The sequence below is a fragment of the Acinonyx jubatus genome, chromosome A1 (genome assembly GCF_027475565.1).
Source record: "Acinonyx jubatus isolate Ajub_Pintada_27869175 chromosome A1, VMU_Ajub_asm_v1.0, whole genome shotgun sequence".
Lineage (NCBI taxonomy): Eukaryota > Metazoa > Chordata > Mammalia > Carnivora > Felidae > Acinonyx > Acinonyx jubatus.
In genome coordinates this window covers 17965018-17986091 of record NC_069380.1, presented here as the reverse complement: position 1 = coordinate 17986091, position 21074 = coordinate 17965018, and the positions used below count along the sequence as shown (strand labels likewise).

The following is a 21074-nucleotide window of genomic DNA, read 5'->3' as shown; positions in this document are numbered from 1 at the left end:
ATTCCTTGCCTGGAGTGCATAAATTTTCTTACAAAACAATGATCTCTTTTGGGTCTGTGATTTAAACTGCTTCCTCATGACTATAGATTAATACTCATTATTATTTCATTGCTACTCACTACTACACAAATTTTATTAATTTGTCGGTTTCTTTCCTTTTTAAAATAAATTGCTGGAAGTTTTGTCCAATTCATTGGTTCTTATTTGTTCATTTTTTAACTCAGCAAAGACTGAACTCTTTGATTTATCAACTGTAGCACTTGTCATTTCTTACTTTTACTTGTTTTTACTTTATCTCAAAAATTTTCTCTTTTTTCAGTTAATTTTTTTGGTTTCTAAGACAGAATGGAATTCTGTGTTGTTTTTTAAATTCTCACTTCTTAAAGGAAGTAACAGAGGTTATGACTGTTGTGTAATTTTTAAGTTTTCAAGCAAGCTAAGGTAGTTTGGTTACTTCTTTGAATCAGCAATGAGCTAGAAGAGTAATTTCAATGTCCAAAGAGCCAGAGGGTTTTATTTTCTTTTTAACTCTTATTACTAATCTCTGGTCTCCCTTCATGACAGTTTGAGAATTGGGTCTATCCACCCTATTTCAACTCTCAGGAATTTATTAACTTCTAGGGCAGCAATTTTCATCTGGTCGTTATTGTTTAACCAATGCAACACTTAAAAAAAAAACAACAACCTTAATTGAAACCACAACATGTAAAAAGATAAAAAAAACAAAACATTTTTAGTTGAATGGAAAATCAGCAGCCTTGCAAACACACTGATAATAGGGACCTTTGCTTTTAACCAAGGCAATTCCAAGGATTTTCTGAAACCCTATGGCTTTGCAAAACACAACCTTTATTACTTATATGATCAACAGACGTGTGTCACGGGTCCTTGAAAAGAAGGAAAATTATCTTTCCTTACATATTGATACATTATTAATTGAAGGTTATCAATAATGACTCAAGTCATCTATGTACTTAGTTAACTGTCAGAATGCTTGTATTAAATGTCAGAATCAGAAAGTTTTTCTGTGTCCTCTATGTTTGTTTTATTTGCCATCATTATTTTTTTGTCTCTTTTCATTTCCCCAGAAACACTGGGAGAACTTTTCAAGCTTATCCTCTGTGTTATTGATTAGCTTTTCTGTCACGAATTCTGATTTTTTACCACTTCCAATGAAGATTTGAATTTTACTGTTGCATTTTAGTTTGATATGTGCTGAAGACTGTTGGAATTACTTTCATTTTGCAAAAAGTCAAGGAAACAGGTATTATTTTAATCCCCACTATCTAGACAGGAAACTAAGGCTCAACAAGGTCAAGTGACTTGCCCAAGCTCATGCAGCTAAGAAGCTAGGTTTTGAAGGATGTGGTTCCAGAGTTCTCATGAACTACACTTTCTCAGACATAGTTTATAAGAAATCTATCGTAAATCATTTTCACATTGCTCTATTATTTGCATTTCTTCAGGAGCTTATTCTCTTGTTGTTTTTATTGTTTATATTTCTTCTTTAAAAAATGTTTTTAACGTTTATTTATTTTTGAGAGACAGAGAGAGACAAAGCAGCGGATGGGCACAGAGAGAGAAACACAGAATCTGAAGCAGGCTGCAGGCTCTGAGCTGTCAGCACAGAGCCCGACGCGGGGCTTGAACCCATGAACCATGAGACCATGACCTGAGCTGAAGTCGGATGCTTAACCGACTGAGCCACCAGGCACCCCATATTGTTTATGTTTCTTAATAGCTGTTTTATCTTGTTCTCTCTCTCTCTCTCTCTCTCTCTCTCTCTGTCACACACACACACACACACTCATACACACACACACATACACACACGCACGCACACGCACACACACTCTCCCTTCCATATCTAGCAGTATAACCAGACCCAGGTTTTGGACTGGGCTTAGATTTCTTTCCATAATGAGATTGGGGAACATTGGAGATCCAGCCCCGGAGCCTGTGGCAACTGGCCCAATGCCTGGCTCCCTACTTACAGCCCTCGTAAGTAGATTTATGCAAGCCAACGCTCCCAGCAGCAGTTGTAACTTTTTCCACTTCCTTTTAGGGTTGGGGTGTACCCCCCCTGCTCCAACAAGCCAGGATTCAGGCAGGGGGCTAGCTCTGTACTGCTGACACATATGGGCACTCTGTGTTTCCAATATCCTAAAGGAATCAGCCCCCAGTGGCCTTGATCTATTCTAGCACGAGGCCTCAAGCATCTCCTGCCTGCTTCTTCATTTTCTGGTCCACAGAGATATGCATCTCTGTGTGGCAACAACCATGTCTTTTCAATTTTTTAAAATATTGTTTTTCTTTCCTGCTATGTTATTGTAACAGTGTGTGTAAAATGTGAAATCTTGTTACCACCTTCACCGAATGTCCAGGAAATCGTTTTGAGATGTTTCGTTTTGAGATGTTTTGAGAGATTTTCTCATATGCCTCCATTTTTTTTTTTTTTTATTCTGCAGTATTTTTTTTCTCATACGCTCCTTGGGCGATTGTGGTTTTTCCTATTTACTTATCTGAGAAGAAAATAAGATGGATGGAGCAAGTGTTTTCCAGCTGACAAGGTCTGTGACCTGTCCTTGGCCTTGTAGTGTGGTTCATTTACAACGGGAAATGATTTACAGTTGGAGGGCGAATTGAGGTATGCACTTTCTAGCCTAATTCCCGGTGATTGGCCCATATCCCTCTAGTGCAATTGTCCTGAACTTAGACTTTCTCTTACACTCCATGCCTGGTTCCTTGTCCTGATAAACCAATCCCAGCATGCCCTTCCTGTATCTGATCTCATTCTAACTTTTTCTTGTTGTGACTGAAACTCCCAGAATGCAACATGCCCCTGGCAGGCCTTCTCTTTCCTTTGCTTCCATCTCTTTCCATCTCCTTCCATACACACTTCCTGAAGTTAAAATCTCCAAATAAATGAGGAAGAGAAATTGCCAATGGAGTCAGGGGTGTGTGGAGGGATCAGCTCTGTGAACCAAGAAGTATCCAGACCACTGCACGGTGGCCATACTCTTTTCTCCTTATCCGTGAGCCAGAATACAGTGCTGAGACAAACTTCCCTACCTTAGCTAAAACAGTTCAGTTCCATGGAGGCTGGAAAAGCACTCCTAGCCCACTATTTGAATTTCTATTTGTACCTCACCTATGTCATCACTGGTGGGATTCCTTCCAGGATTCTAGCACTGTGTTGGTTGTCGGTTTTCATTTTTACGGTTATTTGAGTCGGAGGTAAGAAGAGATTGTGGCAGGATGTGTTGGCCAAGCGACTTTAAGCCAGAAATCTGCCACTGACTTTATTGTTTAGTACAATTTTGTCTGCAACCATTAGCAGTCAGTGAGGTGTTATTTCACCACGTTGGTGAGGAGGTTTTGCTTCAAATCTTGATCGGCCCACCTGTTGAAACTCTCCACTTGCCTGACATTGAGACTCTGCTCAGTCTGTTTTTGGAAGTCAGTGTGGTCCATCTTACACTGCAAGACTCAGAAATACCTTTGGAATCATAAGTCTCTGTTCAAATTCCTTATTCAGAAGTGGCATTACTACATATGACTCCTTTGCATGAGTTTAGAAAAAGGTAACCCTTCGTGAAAAAACTTTACTTCTACCTATTAATAATAATTGCAATATTATACTTAATTTTTGCGTGACAAGACACTTTACTATAATTTGCCAGGAACTTGTCAGAATAAATAGAGAACATACAGCGTTTATGACAGGGATGTTTCGCTTAGAGTTGTGCACTGTGCACCCCACACAACTGCACATGACAAGCCAGCTCTTGTGCTCATGCTCCTGAGAAAACTACTTTTGGAGATAACAGGAGAACTTACAGTTAAGCAACTGCTTACTCTCCTGAAGCCTCTGCCTGACTTATTTCACTTAGCATGATGCCCTCAGGGTCCATCCATGTTGCTGCAAACAGCCAAATTTCATTCTTTTTTCTGGCTGAATAATATTCCAGTGTGTGTGTGTGTGTGTGTGTGTGTGTGTGTGTGTGTGTCACATTTTTCTTTATCTGTTCATCTGTGATGGACATTTCGATTGTTTCCTTATCTTGACTTGGCTGAATAATATTCCATTGTGTGTGGAGTGTGTGTGTGTGTGTCTCACATTTTTCTTTATCCGTTCATCTGTGATGGACACTTCGATTGTTTCCTTATCTTGACTATTGTAAATAACGCTGCAGTGAACATGGAGGTTCACATACTGTTTGAGTTAGCATGTTTGTTTCCTTTGGATAAATACCCAGAAGTAAAAATGCCGGATTGTAGGGCAGGTCTGTTTTTAATTTTTTGAGGAGACTTCATACTGTTTTCCACAGTGGCTGCACCCATTTACATATTCCCACCAACAGTGCGCGAGGGTTCCCTTTTCTCCACAATCTCACCAACACTTGTTATTTCTTGTCTTCATGATACTAACTTTCAGTTATAAAATAAATGAGCCGTGGGGATGTACTATACAGCACGGTGACGATAGTTAATGATACTGTATTGCATTTTTGAAAGTTGCTAAGAGAGTAGATCTTAAAAGTCCTCATCACAAGAAAAAAAGAACTCTGTAATTAAGTGTGGTGACAGATGTGAACCTAGACTCATTGTGGGGATCATTTTGCAAGTGTTGAATCACCATGTTGTACACCTGCAACTAATATAATGTTGTAGGTCAATTGCACCTCAATAAAAAAAGAATCATCGTGTATAGCTCTCTGCAACAAACTTATGTATATGGATCTAATTAAAATTACTTCCGACCATAAAAAAAAAAGTGAATACTATATTGTCAGTGGCAGAAGATAGGAAGGCCATGATCTACACCACGGAGTCCCCCCTTCCTTCATTTAGCTGGTGAATGTTGGGACTATAAATCATGTATTATCACTCAGTTTCCAGGCACTGGTAGCTAAGCACACACGCTATGGAGAAAAGGAGGCTCTTGTCCAAAGAGATTGACATTAGGAGATCACCCCCTCGTGGGCACCAAAAGAGGGAGGTACCAGCCACACAAAGGGGGCTGCCTTTTATCCTTTTGAGGCCACTTTTTAAAATATAATCAGGCAGCTGAGGATCCCAGGTATCTGAAGAAAGTCTCAGACATGAATAACTGAGACTAACCCTTGCAAATAGAAAAAAGCAACTTGGGGAAAACAGAGCAGACGAGTTGAAATGCAGAGAGCTGAAAAAGAAAACCATCAGTATTCTCAGGAAAAATCAGGGGCACCTGGGCGGCTCAGTTGGTTAAGCATCTGACTGCATCTCAGGACACGATCTCACGGTTCGTTAGTTTGAGCCGTGCGTTGGGCTCTGTGTTGACAGCTCAGAGCCTGGACCCTGCTTTGGATTCTGTCTTCCTCTCTCTCTGCCCCTCCCCCAGTCCAACTCTGTCTCTGTCTCTCTCTCTCTCTCTCTCAAAAATAAATAAAAGTTAAGTAAAAAAAAGAAATATCAGAGAAGATCTTAGTTGCACAAAATGCAATAAAAGGATATTGGTTTGTTTTTTTTTTTTTAAAGAAAACTCTTGGGGGAAATAAAAGAACTCCTATGGACTAAAAGCGTGCTGTAAGAAATGAAAAACACAACAGAGATACTGGCTAGCAAAGCTGAGGAATCTCTGAAAAGGAAGAGAGAAGAGTAAAGGGAAGAAAATTAGTGGATCGGTCTAGGATGGCCAATATGCAAGATTTAGGCAGAAAAACTGGAGGGGGTCTGGGGGTGAATGGGAACGAGGACATTAAAAAAAAAAACGAGGGAAGCAAAACCAAGGCAATTCTTGATCCCAAAGAGAATATACAGTTGCACACAGAAAGTTCTAACTCTCGCAGGACTCACTTCTGAGCAGCATTTGCAATAACGATAACTATGTAATCACTGGCTAGGTAAGATACACAAAGGGATGGGAGCCAGGCTGGCAGAAAGAGACTAAATCCTCATCGAAAACAGGAGGTCAAAATATGTCCCAAACTGAAAAAGTTTGGAGATGTCGATCGAAATACTTTCCAAGTCGAAAATAGTAAACTCTCAGAAATGGGGAAAAAAAAAAGTGGGGGGGGGGGGGGAGTGCCGTTGTTTTTTTTGAAATAAGCCTTGGAAACTATTTTATTGTTCAAATTACGTAATTTCAATGTAAATTACGTAAGCTAGAATCTTGATTTTTTTATTTGAGGATAGCTGACACACAGTGTTGCGTTAGTTTCAGGCACACAGCCTAGTGACCTGACGAGTCTGTATAGTATGTGACCCTCATCACAAGTGTAGCTGCCATCTGTCACCATACAACCCAACTAAATACTGTATAATGTGTGTTATTTTATTCTAAGTTTATTTATTTATTTAGAGAGAACGCTCAAGTGGAGGTGGGGGGGGGGGGCGGCGCAGAAGTAGAGGAGCAAGAATCCCAAGCAGGTTCCGCACCAGCAGCCTGGAGCCCCACGCAGGGCTGCAACTCATGACCCGTGAGATCATGACCTGAGCTGAAATGAAGAGTCGGACGCCTGACCGACTGAGCTACCCAGGTGCCCCGATGTGTGCTAGTTTTTTTAATTGGATGGGAAAGAAGAAAGGGTACACACCATCTGGCGAGTGCCTACGTCTGAAGCCTCAGGAAAGGTGGTAACAACACATCGACCTGTGCCTGCCCAGCTCACCCTGGCTTCCTGCTCCCTACCCGGCTGGCCCCACCATCTCCTCGCTCACTGGCTCCCCTCCCATTCAGAGCTGCTTGTCTGCTGCTCCCTCGCACCAGGCAACAAAACCTAGAACGATTCTGGACCGTGGGAAGTCCCCTTTCTCTTAGCTTCCATCCAGTTGAGGTTCGTTTTTCAAGAGTCCATGCGGAGTAAACACATTAAAAAGGCCAAAACAAACTTCCAAGGCCCACATGCTTTCCTCCCCTGTCTGGGCACAGGCTGACACCCTTCAGAAAGCACCAGTTGCCCCCTCTTCTTCGGTTTTAGCCCCATCTCACAGTCTACCCACATCATGCATTTAGTGAGATGACAAGAATGAGTATTGGGATTACATCCCAGGAAGGGAGCTGCTGGAAATCGAATGAAAATGGAAACAAGAAGGCAAATACAGGAATCCATTATTTAAGGAGTCCTGAATTGTTCAAGGAAAAGTTTAAATAAGTCATTATTTTAAAAAGGCTGAATTATTTGGTCTCAGGCTGTAAGAAGAGTATTTTTCCCATCGCCTTCTTTCTTGAACTCCAGCAGAAGATGGGCTTAAGTGGAAAAGCTGACATTTAATAGCCACAGAGGAGTGGTCGGGGACAGACACACACCTTTTCCCAGCACCTTGATGGGCAGAAAGGCCACCTCACTAAGTGTTCTTTCCGATCCCTCCCGATGCATGCCAGGATTATTTTCCCACAGCAGAACCCATTGATTCCCATCAAGGAGACATGACTGAGATATTCATTGCACAAGAGAAAAGAGTTGAGTAACTTCCAATTAACCATGAGAACATTATCTGTTATGTGAATTATTCATAAACACACAAGGCCTACTCCTTCCACTGACAAGATGGACTTGCAAAGATATGCTTGAGACAAGATGGAATTGTGCTAAATGCATTAGGAAATAACATGAGTTTATGACTGTTTGTCTTATAGAATTTTTGATGCAATTCTAAAGACAGTCTCAGCATGTTAGTCATCTTTCTTTGTATCACTTACACTTCTTCTTCCCATCAGCATGAAAAATTTTTACATTGGTTACATTTATCGAACAATGACCTGATACAAACAAACATGGAGTCTGGGCTGGCCTCACTTCAGTCCCCTTGCAAATAATATATGATGTATCAGGCTTGGCTACAAAAGATCCAAAATGCACAATTAGGCAGGCAAGCTATAGCACAGTGGGGTCCCAGACTTCTTTAAAGAATTTATTAAAAGCAATGGACCTTTGTCTCAGAAAAATGCAGAGAAGAAGTTATGCTTAAAATTTCACGGACTTATGGACTCCCTGCAAACCATTCATTCATGGCCCCTTAAGTATTGAATGTGAACTCTGTATTTCCAAAATAAAGAATAGGCAACTTTATGGTAATTTTCAAACTGGTACCTGACTTGAAGAAATTTCTGAAGGCTTCTGCTCATGGGAACGTTCTGGGCAAGGAGGCAGCGTGGCATTTGACATGAAGCCCCAAGGTTTTCGCACAACAGCTATTGGTCAGTCCTGAGGCTTGATGCACTTACTGAGGAAAATCTTCATGCCTCAGATTATTTGCTTCAAAGGTTGTAAAATCACAATAATGGGCAGAGAAGAGTTGCAAAGAGAAAAAAAAAAAGGAGGATGTCCTTTAAATAGAAGAGTATGGCTGTCACTTAATTTTACAATTTATAGCTATGACAACAAACAGGATGTCAGGCTGTGTCCCTCTCAGAGGGCGTATAAATCAAGGTAAGTGCTATTGCTACACTGAGCCACAACCAAGAGAGACCAGCTTGCATCACTATTCATTGAACAACGCTGGATGGCTATTATCCTTGAAACTTAACACATGCAAGATTACGTTCATCAAGGCCGAGAGGATTCTAATTCTCCATCCAATGACCAACATCAGACTGGAATTGATGGAGATCTTAGACAATGGGTAACACTTGACCGTTTTGCCCAATCTTTTCTCATTGTTTATACGTCCGTTGGTTTAGCTGTGTGTGCAACATAATCTGACTGGAGCATTTATACACTTTTGAAGTTCAAATTATTTGGTTTCCCTTAAAGTTATCATCCCTTGATTTATGATTCTCTTTATTCTCATCTTAGTTTGGATTCCTGTAGCTTCATTCTCTGGTGATGCTCTTGGGTCCAATTTTATAGGCACTTTTAGTTTAGAGGACAAGATGACAGGCACAAAAGGCTGATGTTTATAAAGGGAGCCAGGATACTACAGTGTCATTGTTCTTGCACTGATTTCGAAAAGCATATTAAAAAGAGCAAATTGCCTTTTCTATGCCAAGGACATCATCGGATAATAAGTTTTTAAAAAATGATCAAATGAGTAATTAGCATTAAATGTTTCTGACTTCACACCCCAAGGGAATGGTCCTGGAAAAGAGCTTTATTCTTGCTTATAAACCTGGCCTTAAAAGAAAGTTATTTTTAAAAATCCTATTAGATAAATTAAACCTTAGTTATTATGTAGCCAGAGGCCATATGTTTGAAATTTAAAGTCTCTGACTTCTAATCACTATGCAACCTATAGTTTGTTTTGTGACCTTATGCAAGTCATTTAACCTCTTAGCTGTTCACATTTCCTTACCGGCAAAATATACACATTGGCCTTAGCCGTCACAAAAATTATCATGAAACACTTGCAAATACTGATGTAAAATAGTGCTGTCCTTCTTTCCTAAGTGTGGTTACTGATCTAAAGTTTGGCATATAGTAGGCAACTCAGTGAATGGTTATTATATGTATTAATGAATGGATGGGTGACCCAAATGTGCTTTGCCATGTATATTTTTTTTCATCAGATAGCCCTGGAACTCCTTAGGAGCCAATCTATACCTTCCTACGATGCTGTGCAATTATCCCAGCTGGGTGGCCTTTGGATTACTCTTCCCTCTCCACTCCTACTCGTCACTTGCCCTTCCAGTCATCTCTCTGGTTCCCATGTTCTTCTTCAGGACACCTCTTTCTTTTCAATCTGTTGTTCCCCAAACCAATCCCATCTACCACTCCTTCCTCATTCCAATGCTAATCCAAACTAGTTTAGGGTTGGTCTGTAATGACAGGATAGATAAAAGTAGATGGGCACTCAAATGTCCATCAATGGATGAATGGATAAAGAAGATGTGGTGTATATATACAATGGAGTATTACTTGGCCGTCAAAAAGAATGAAATCTTGCCATTGCTACAACGTGGATGGAACTAGAGTGTGTTATGCTAAGTGAAATTAGTCAGGGAAAGAAAAATATCATATGACTTCACTCATACGTGGAGTTTAAGATACAAAACAAATGAACAGAAGGGAACAGAAGCAAAAACAAGTATAAAAACAGGGAGGGGGACAAAACATAAGAGACTCTTAAATACAGAGAAAAAAAACAAAGGTTGCTGGAGGGGTTTGTGGGTAGAGGAATGCGCTATGTGGGCAAGGGACATTAAGGAGGACACTTGTTGGGATGAGCACTGGGTGTTACACGTAGGGGATGAATCACTGGATTCTACTCCTGAAATCATTATTGCACTATATGCTAACTAACTTGGATTTAAATTTAAAAAATACAAAAATAGGGGCGCCCGGGTGGCTCAGTCAGTTAAGCGTCAGCCCAGATCGTGATCTTGCGCTTCATGAGTTCGAGCCCTGTGTCGGGCTCTGTGCTGACAGCTCGGAGCCTGGAGCCTGCTTCGGATTCTGTCTCTCCCTCTCTCTCTGCCCCTCCCCTGCTCACACACACACTGTCTCTCTCTCTCAAAAAAAGAAAATAAATAAACATTAAAAAATAAAAATAAAATAAAATAAAGAGATGGGCACTGACCCAAAGAACAAGGGGAAGAATATAGCCTCAACCAATGGTGCTTCAACTGTCTGCCTATCTTTTAATAATAACCCAATTAGAGACAACTGACTCAGTGGAGAAGAAAGAATATTTCTCAGGCATACGACGTTCATGACCTCCAGGGATGCTTCTGGAATAGGCAATCACATGGACAATATAAAAGAGAAAAGTTCTCCTGGCTCCAAGGGACCTGTAATTTGCTGCCTCATAAAGCTTAACAAATGTTCCACGGCTCTGGCGTCTACAGAGCAAGTGAGCCTGTGGCAACGTGTGGACTTGTCCCCAAATTCTATATAGGCTCTGTAAAGTTTTCTCAAACCTAAGATTTCCAGATCAAAACAATAGGATGATTGTTATCTTAAAACAATTGGAACGTTTGTTTCTCTTTTTGTGGTTATTAATTCTTCCTCGAAAGTTTAAATATTCCCTGAGCCTCCTGGATACAGTAATAGATCCCATGGCCCACTGGAGTTTAAACATCAAATTCACATACACTTTATTTTTTTTTTTAATTTTTTTAATCTTTATTTTTGAGAGAGAGAGAGAGAGAGAGAGTGAATGGGGGAGGGCTGAGAGAGAGGGAGCCACAGAATCTGAAGCAGGCTCCAGGCTCTGAGCTGTCAGCACAGAGCCCCATGCGGGGCTCGAACCCACGAACTGTGAGATCATGACCTGAGAGAAAGTCAGACACTTAACTGACTGAGCCACCCAGGCGCCCCTCACGTGCACTTTGAAGAATAAAAACGATTGAACAGCATGGGCTGCACAGAGGTGGCTTTGTGGACAACATGACGTGACTACGTTTTTTAAACCACGCTCAGACAGAAAAGCCTACAATCTGCAGAAGCCTGTCCATTGCGCTCTTCGGCTCCAATGCAGCCGTGACTGGAATGTCTCATGGTAAGTGACAGGCTCCTGGTTCTCAGAGTTCCAACAAGGCAACCAGATGATGGAGTCAGGGCTACAGGGCTGGAAAGAAACTTTGAGATTCTCTGTGTGATGGCACTCAGGCTTAAAGGGACAAAACTGAATGCTTTACTCGGGAGCAAGAGAACACCCACACCTGGAAAGTAAAGTTTTCGTGCTTGGCACTCAGGTAACGGGGACATGGCTTGATGTGCCATTTCACTGCCATTGCCGTTAAGCAGATTTGATTATTTCTTTTCATTCAAAAAGGGCATAAGCATTTCAGCGCTGAGATTTAAAAACTGCTTCTTTCATACTAGTTTTGTCTTTTTATTTGTTTGGTTGGTTGGTTTTGGCTTTTTAAAATATTTATTTATTTTGAGAGAGACAGTGTGTGTGTGTGTGTGTGTGCATGGCAGAGAGGTGGAGAGAGAGAGAGAGAGAGAGAGAGAGAGAGAATTCCAAGCAGGGTCCATGCTGTCAGCCCAGAGCCCATCGTGGAACTCGTTCTCAGGTGCTTGATCTCACAAAACCTGAGACCAGGACCTGAGCCGAGATCAAGAGTCAGATGTTTAACTGACTGAGCCACTCAGGTGCCCCATCGTACTAGTTCAGTCTTAAATTCATTTGCATTTAAGACTGATGATCAGCAATCTACTCCCTTTTCTACTGATTTTAAATAAAAATGCCCGTTGGAGTCTAGCCAACAAAAGAGGGCAGGAGAAGGTGGAGAAGGAGCCTCCCGTTCTTAACTGCCTCGACTCCAAAGGGACATACTTCATTAAACTTGTAGGATGTCACATGTCAATGACATCTCAATAAACCTGGGCGCAAATTGCCATCAATATTAACAGGATGATTCACATGGAACCTCAAAAGGGCTACAAAAAGTCAAGTCTATTTATAGAAAATAAACACATGAAGGGACACACTTCATTCCCACCATCATCCCACTTGCAAACGCAAGTCACATGTCCCCATCTAGATGCCAGGGCCTGGGAAATAAATGTGCTCCTTGATGGACAGTCACTGCTCAGTGACAATTTCACCCCATGGAAGAAGTCAGAGCATTCATTTTTTAGGAACATCTAGCCATTTCTGTCACATTCCCATCCACGCATACTCTATCGCATCACAGTTTGTAGAACAATCTAAAGATGGGGGTAGTCCAAGGGCAGGCTGAGTCACAAGCACTCCAGAATCCAGGGGCTTAAACAGCTTCAGCAAGATTCTGTGTCTCCCTTTCGCTTCTTGCCTTCACTTTACTTTCTGCTTTTTTGGCTTCCTTCTCAGGCAGGCTGTCACCACACTCTGGCCAAGATGGCCATTAGAAACATAGGGTGTATTATCTTTAGAACCAGTAACCCCAGAAGAAAAAGGAAATAACAAAATCACCCCCCTATCTCTGAAATCCACAGCAATCCATGAAAATAAATCAGATTGCCTTTACTTGAGATGTGTGCTCACCATTGAAGCAATGGCTGTATCTAGGAAGCAGAGGCGGGGGGCGGGGGGGTGGGGTACTCCAGTCAGCCTCTACCATGGGAGAAGAGGTGTGGTCATGGGATTTATTGCTCATCAAGACTCTGGGAAGGAGCAGTTTCTGAAAGGAAAAGCTATTGGCATACGAGGAATGACTCCCAAGAGTCATTGCGGTTAGCACTGAAAATGGGAGGTAAACAGATATGGAACTTGTGAATTTGCTTATTATTATTTCTTCCTGTCTTTGTTAGTTTTCTTTTAGTCCTTAAGAACACACATCTGCTCCTATATTTTTGATATCTGCTTACAAGAAAAAAACTGTAATTCTCCTTTTCTCTCATTAGACTATAGAATTTTCTAGGTTAAGGATCATGTTACTCCTTTAAAAACAGCTTTAAAGTAACTAAGGTGGCATTCCATAAAAAACAAATGTTGACACATGTCTTGATGAAAGGATCCCTTAACCTACTTGTAAAATCAGATTACATTTTATTTCTTTTCATTTTAGGGAGTGGTATTCTTTGGGCTTTCAAAGTGGCTTGCCGGATGTAAGCATTTTGTCTACTAGAAATACTGCAAGTTTCTTAAGATACTGAGAAGGTCAGAACTATGGTGTTCATAGGGGCCAGACCTCCAATGTTTCTCAAATCTATACCATTTGGACAGTGCCTGGATTGAAACACTGGTTGATTGACTCTTCATTGAGGAAAAGTTATTATTAGCAGTATTGGCTTTATTTTAGTTTAATTCCAGTGCAGTTAACATACAGTGTTGTATGTTAGCTTCAGGTATACAATAGAGTATTGTTTATATTAAATAGTGGTACTTACAATACGCCACTGGCACTGGGGATATTGAATTACATCTACAAAGATCTTCCTTCCAAATCAGGTAATTGTCACAGGTTCCGTGGACCTGTCTTCTTGAGGGCCACATTCAGCGTTCTACAGAGGGCTAGACTTCCTGAATCTAGTCGACATTAAAGTTGAGGACCAGAAGATGAGTCAATGTCTGGGGAGTTGAGGTTGGAGAGTATTCCAGGCGGAGAACGGCATGTTCAAAGCCTAGAGGCAAGAGTGTGGTGCAATCAAGGAACCGAAGGAAGCTCCCCTTGGGCCCCCACTCAGAGTACTGGGAAAATAAAATAGGGGAGACAAGGCTGGAGCCCCATCATGTGTAAGCCACATGAAGGAGTTTTAAGTTTGTCTTTAGGCAATGGGAAGCCATTGAACGTTGTACGAAGAGGAGAGATATAATCAAATGTGCACTTTGGGACGATCTCTGGCTGGTATTTGGAAAATGAATTAGGAGAGACTGGAATAGGAACAGGGGGCCAGTGAGGATGTCACTACCACGGGCCAGAGAAAGAAAGATAATGTTGAGGTAAAGACAACAAAGAAATAGTTAGACAGCACATGTATTTAAGGTAGAATTAGAAGAACATTCTGACAGTTTGCACATGGAGAGGAGAGGGAGAGTGAGGTGTCAGGAATGGCATCAAGGTTCCTGAGTGTCATGGATTGAATTGCATACCCCGAAATTCATACGTTGACGTCCTAACCTCTAGCACCTCAGGGCTGTGATCTTATTTAGAGAGAGGGTCTTTCCAGAAGTTATCAAGGTAAAATGAATTCATGGGGGTGAACTCTAATCCAATATGATTGGTATCCTTATAAGAAGGGGAAATATGGAGACAGACATCTCCACAAGAACACCATGGGAAGATGAAGGCGAAGATCGGGGTGGTGCTCCCCCCCCCCCACCAAGGGATGGTGAAGGTTAACAGCAAAACAACAGAGGCTAGGAGAAAGGATGGAACAGATTCTCCCTCAAAGTTCCCACAAGGAAGAAACCCTTCTGACACCTTGATCTCAGACTTCTGGTCTCCAGGAGTGTGAGACAAATTTCTATAGCTTAAGCCACTCAGTGTATAGTACTTCATTAAGGCAGCCTGGAAAACTAATTACCTGAGACACTGGTAGTGCCACCAATGAGCTAGAGAGCACTGGACAGAGAGCAAGCTGGTGGGAAATAATGCTCTTAACCTACAAATGATTTAGTTCCAATGAACTAAATAAAAAGTTGTTACTGTCTCTGGAGAAGCTGAATGGCTGAGAAACAAGAACCTTTACAACACGCTGACATTTAAGGTTTCCTCAGCTCAGAGGCTTAACCCCCGCTCAGTCACCTTATGGCAGATTTCATGGAAGATTATATAAGAAAAAATTACATGAGAAAATTTCTCAAACTGAAGAATTCAGGTCTGCAGTCTGAAAGGGCTCTTCAAATGCGTAGCCAAAAACCCTCTGTTTCGAAAAGAGACCTACATAAAGCTTCGTCAATTAGAAGTTTCAGACCTCTAAAGGTAAAGGAAAAAAAAAAAACTAAAAGCTTCTAGGGATTAAAGAAAAAAAATTCAACTAAGGGATATAAAAGCCAAAGCCTTCAAAATCCAAAGAAAAAAAATGTTTTAATTGAAATTCTAATACCCAGCCAAACAGTAAATCAAGTGTAAAGGTGAAATAAAGACATCTCAGATGACTAAAGATCTTTCCTTTTTTAATTTAATAATGGGATTAGCCTAGAAAACAAAAGCACAGCCATGTCTTGGTGCCCCCAGGCCTTGCTTTCCTCCCCAGTTCCAGCCCCAGCCCCAGCCACATCCTTCCTAAATCCGGGACTACACTCTTCTTTCCTTCAACACCCGAGGCGAAATGGCTGCAAGAGACCAGATTGCTCCAAAGGACCTCCACTGGAGTCCAAAAGCCAGCAGAATAGTGAAAATTGGCAAGAAGAAAAGAAAAGAGATCTTGAAAAGATACTATTAATTAGGTGATTCAAAACAACCAGAGATCACTTATTGACTCCGTTCCAAAGTGCTGTGGTTTCCTGTTACAGCCTTTAGATAAGTATGGTTTTACTGTATTTGGTTAGGAAATTTAAAATAATGTGATATTAAACTTCACGAGATAATGAGGAAGACGGTACTGGTGGTGATGATTATAGGTTTTAAAAGGAAAGAATGTGAAAGAAAATGCACATAAGACGGTGAGTCCAGGTCGTCTAGAGTCTGTTGATAAACATACCAAGCAACTTATCTTGTTTTCTACATAACCCATAGTTTTCAGTAAAATCTTGAAAAAAGATGACACAACTCCCTTTGGACAGACATCTGTCCATAGCAAAGGTATAAATTAGCTATCCTATGTAATAATCAGAGGAATTGAGTCTATTTCTCTTCACGCCAAAGTTACCCCCTGCTAGAGTGTATGAGCCGCACACAGAGATAAAAGTGTGGTGGAAATTCAGCAATACAAGCTGTATTCCCACAACACCAAACGTTGGCAAAGATGTGGAAAGACAGGAATCCGTTGCTGGTGGAAATGCAAAATGGTACAGCCACGTTGGAAGACATTTTGGTGGTTTCCTACAAAGCTATATGTACTCTTACCATATGATCCAGCAATCGTGTTCCTGGAGATTAACCCAAAGAAGGTGAAAATTTATGTTTACCCTAAAGCCGGCGACAGATGTTCACGGCAGCTTCCTTTGTAATTGCCATAACTTGGACGCAGTCAAGATACCCTTCGGGCGGCGAACGGATAAATAAACTGTGGTACATCCACATAATGGAATATTACTTGACACGAAAAAGCTATCAATCCTTGAGAGACATGGAAAAACCTTAAATGAAGTAAAAGAAGTCAATCTGAAAAGGCTACATACTGTATGATTCCGGCTATAGGACATTCTGGAAAAGGCAAAACTATGGAGACGGTAAAAAGCTGAGGCGTTTTCAGGGATTGTGGAGGTTGGCAGAGAACAGCCAAAGCACAAAGAATTTTTAGGGTCAGGACACTGTTCTGCCTGGTATTATGACAGCTACAGGTCTTCAAACATTTGTCCAAACCCACAGTGTGTGCACCACCAAGAGTGAGCTCTACGATAAGCTATGGATTTGGGACGTTGTATTTGTCAGTGTAGGTTCAACAATTGTGACAAGTGTGGTGAGGGGTGCTGATAGTAAGGAAGTCTGTGCATCCACAGCGACAGGAGCCATGTGGGAAATTTCTGTACCTTCCCCTCAGTTTTTCTGTGAACCTAAAAATGCTCTAAAAAAAAAAAAGTCTCACAAAATTCTATTAGCTTGACACTGTGATCCTTGCTGAAATGTAATAACTCCAGGAAATAGGAGTGCATTAAACTGAGAAGTCACTGAAGGCTTTTGCTGAGCGAGTTTTAAGACCCTTGGGAAAAGCGGATTTTTACAGGGAAGGAACCACGGACTGGGAATTGAGTGCAAACAGATGCACAGCAGAGGCAAGCGTCTCAGGCACTACAGCTGGCCTCCGCCCTGTCTGGCCGCTGCTTGTTCATTCATTCAGCAGATGTTACTTCCATGCCTAGAAAGTGCCAGGCACCCTTTGAGGCTCTTAGGACATCAGTAAATGAAACATGTCCTCCCAGAGCTTACTCTTTAGCAGGAAGCGATAGAAAATAGATAATAAACACATGAAGTTAAATCATATAGTATTTTAGAAGGTGATTAGTTGCTACAGGGGGTCGGGGAGGAAGCAGAGCTAGGGAAGGGGATTAGGAATGCCAAGGTGGTAGGGGCAGGTGCTAATTTTAAATATGGCGGGTGGTTTGCTTCTTCAAATACGTAATGTGGTTAAGAGTCCACTGAGTATATAATCAGATCCCAGGCTTGAAAACCGTAAAGTACATCCATGACAACTGCTAGACACTGAAAATTCACTTAACACATGGGCTCAGGGGCAGCAAAGGTATTTATTATCCCCTGTGGCTATTGATAGACGTTCAAATCACATCACATTATCTCCTTTATTGTGTTGTGGGTCCAAGGGATGTGCCGAGTTTCACAATCAAAAGCAAAGGCAAAATGTCTGTTTTCAGTGAAGACACACCTTCGCCTCGTCTTCATCTGTAGGCTTCCACAGGTACAAATCACACCTAATTTGTCGGATGTTTCTTTCATCGACATATGCAAATGTTTAAATATTTGAGTTAAATACGCCTCTCAAAGATGATGATTATTATGTGTTGAGAGTGAAAGAATAAAAGACCAGAGAAAGGATTGCCTCAGTATGCTGTCCTTTTCTCATAGAAGGTAGCCCTTAATCACCAGGTTCTGTTCTCTGTCAGCATTCAGAGGGTTGAAAAAGCGTTTCTTGGGAAGTGAAGCTCATTGAAAATTGCAGGGGAGAAACGATCCTGAAAATCACACCTAAGAGCAAGGAGTCAAGTCAAGACGACTTTGTGTTAGATCGACAGAACGATGCCTGGCGATTTGCTTTGTGTTGCATTTAGCCCCTAAATCGCTCCTTCCGTAAATCAGTTCTTAACAAAACCTACGGGCTAGGACTGGAAAGGAAAAGAAAGAAGTGATCAAAAAGTTAACAATCTGACCAACGTAATTACTGACTGGTGAAGACTTGTGAAGCAAGAATCCGTAACCGGAGTACCTGTAGCAGATGTTTTAGGCATAAGTTACCCGGGTAACAGATGGGGTTCTGGTTTCAGTGTCTTGAGTGTGAGGTAGCTTTGAGAAATCTATGGGACACATTTCTTAGTGGGAGAGGGATTTGCTATCCCACATCCAGTCCCCTTTGCTATTGGGTGGAAATCCCTTTGGGGGTTGGGTCAGCTAGATCCTTCCTCTGCCTGCTCCCAGAGCACAGGCAATATGATCGAGGAGCAATCAGTGGGATGTCCCAAGTGGAGACTCTGAATTCTGTGTGGGATATCAGGATGGTGACCAGGTAGTTAGTTCACTACATATGGAGCATAGTTGTAATGGTGACGGCAGCAGTATCTGTGGTCATGTCTACAGAGGTAGCCTGTCGGCAAAGTCAAACTTTCCCTCTTGTGGGACTTGTCTCTAATTCTAGCTACGTAAACTCCTGGAGGTGTCCTGTTCCAGCCCTGAAGTCTGTCTTCCCAACCTTACTAGCAATTCTAACGTTCACAGGTAGGGTAAAATAAATTCGCTTTCTGTTCAAGTTTCCTTCTCCAACCAAGATCTCTGACTGATAATATCCATGTGTAACCTGAAAGATGAACTCCTTCGTCTCACAAAAGAGGAGAGGTTGTCTCAGAGAGGTTGTGACTTTTTCTGGGCTACTCAGCAACATGGTGTTCATAAGACCATGGCTTAAATGTCGAAAAGATTACGAAAATAAAGCATGAGACAGCAGAACTAAGTCAGAGATAGATTTCAAGTTCAAGCCTTGGGAATGAGTGAACTCCCCATTTGAGAGAATGTGGTACATACACCAAAGGAGAGTGGGAACCGAACCACAGGAACATTTAGTTCTAAGCACTGATTAAAAAACAAAAACAAACACCAGAGTCCATACTAAGGCAGACTAGGAAGAGGTTGATAAAATACTAAGAGAAGGAACAGGAGTATAATGTCATTGAAAGCAAAGCGTGAGAAGTGATTCCAAAAAGAGTTAACTGATCAGTAGTTGATGACATTGTCAACAGACCAGTAACATTCTGGTCACCAAGTACAATATGCAGGGGCGCAGGGGGAGTTACCAAGCAACTCGCTGACCCTGGCTAGGTGCCCTACACTTCCCCTCGATATGGACACTCTCTACCTGGAGCTGGCATCAGATCCCACAGGTTAAGGGTTCCATCCTACAAGACTGCCCCCGCTTCATACCCCATCACAAGCCCAGCTTGTTACCTGCGCCACTGACCGCCCAGCTATCCGTCAGAGGATCCAATGCCCCCTCCTTACGTTCAGTTAATTTGCTAGAGTGGCTCACGGAACTCAGAGGAATGTTTTACTTGTTAGATTACCGGCTGATTACAAAAGGACAGAACTCAGGAGCGGTCCGATGGAAGAGGTGCATAGGGCAAGGTGTGGAAAAAGGGTGTGGATCTTCCATGCTTTCTGAGCTCACCACCCAGCACCTCCGTGTGTTCACCAAGCCGGAAGCTGTCCAAACCCTGTCCTTTTGGGGCTTTTATAAAGGCTTCATGACGTAGACATGATTGATGAAATCATTGACCATTGGTGATTAAACTCAATCTTCAGACCCTCTCCCCTCCCCTGAGTGTGGAGAGTGGGACTGAAAGTTCCAACCCTCTGATCACAGGGTTGGTGCCCCTGGCAACCCCCCCTCCCATCTGTGAGGTCACCTCATTAACATAAAAAGTCACCTCATTAACATAAAAAAGACCTCTTTATTGCTCTGTGCCAGAAACCAGGAGGAAGATCACATATATATATTTATTGGTAATCACAATATCCCCAGTTTGAATCGAGAACTTTGTAATTACGAGTTTATTTACAAATTAAGATATCTTTAAGACACAGGTCTTTAAAGAGACCAAAGACCACTTTGCAAAGGACACAGAGTAAGTGAGGATATGATAGTGAGAGTTACTTTTTCTTTTGGAACGTTTTGTGTAGAAAGAAAGGCGGAAATGAGATTGTGTGCTGAGCATCAGAGGAGATATTTTTGTACAGGACAGATGTTTCGAGCACCAAAGAGAAGGAACTAATTTAAAAGAATGTAAGAGATAAGGGTAGAGATGGAGATCCCGTTTCTCTCGACTGTCTCTCAAGACCTTGTGTGCAGCCAGGAGAATTATTTAATCAATTCAGGTTACGAATTGTTAAATATTCAAATATTTGAACATTGGGATTTGTACCCGTTCTCTCTTCAGACCATTGATGGCTGGCTGAAGATTCTTTTTGTTTGGCTTCATGTAGCTGTGGCCATAGCCTGTTGTATGGCTAATCATATTTTCTATGTTTGACTCAATTGTTATAACTTGTTTTCAGTGTGCCCTACCACACAGCAAGGACTAGATGCTATGCATTTAGCAGGCAGATACATTGTCACCAGCGGGACTGTGCCACTCTTTCAAGACAATTACCTGGATAAGGCGAGCCAGAGAAGATTGGCTGCCTGGGATACCTGGCTGCTTCATGCCTGTGTGTGGAGTTTGGATGCACTCTGAGTGACACTATTGATTTCATGCTGTGTATTTCACACTGGCCTCACACGGTGAAAACCAGCAGCCTCACCTGCCTTCCTTAGGTAACCTCTCTAGAGAAACTATGATGACATTATCTGGAAGGAAAGATCTTTCTGGAAAGTTCACAGACTTCAGAAAAGTCGCTT

The 21074-nt window shown here is 41.7% G+C and overlaps 1 long non-coding RNA gene across 2 annotated transcripts; it reads right to left on the bottom strand.

The window, feature by feature from the left end:
• Positions 1-17683: 17683 nt before the first annotated feature.
• Positions 17684-20046, bottom strand: LOC113600785 (uncharacterized). 2 transcript variants are annotated; one of them, XR_003421876.2, is made up of 2 exons: positions 19625-20046; positions 17684-18294 (listed from the first exon to the last, which is right to left on the bottom strand). It is a non-coding gene; the product is annotated as an uncharacterized LOC113600785 (long non-coding RNA). The 2 variants fall into 2 exon arrangements; XR_003421877.2 differs by having other exon boundaries at positions 17684-18157.
• Positions 20047-21074: the final 1028 nt, after the last annotated feature.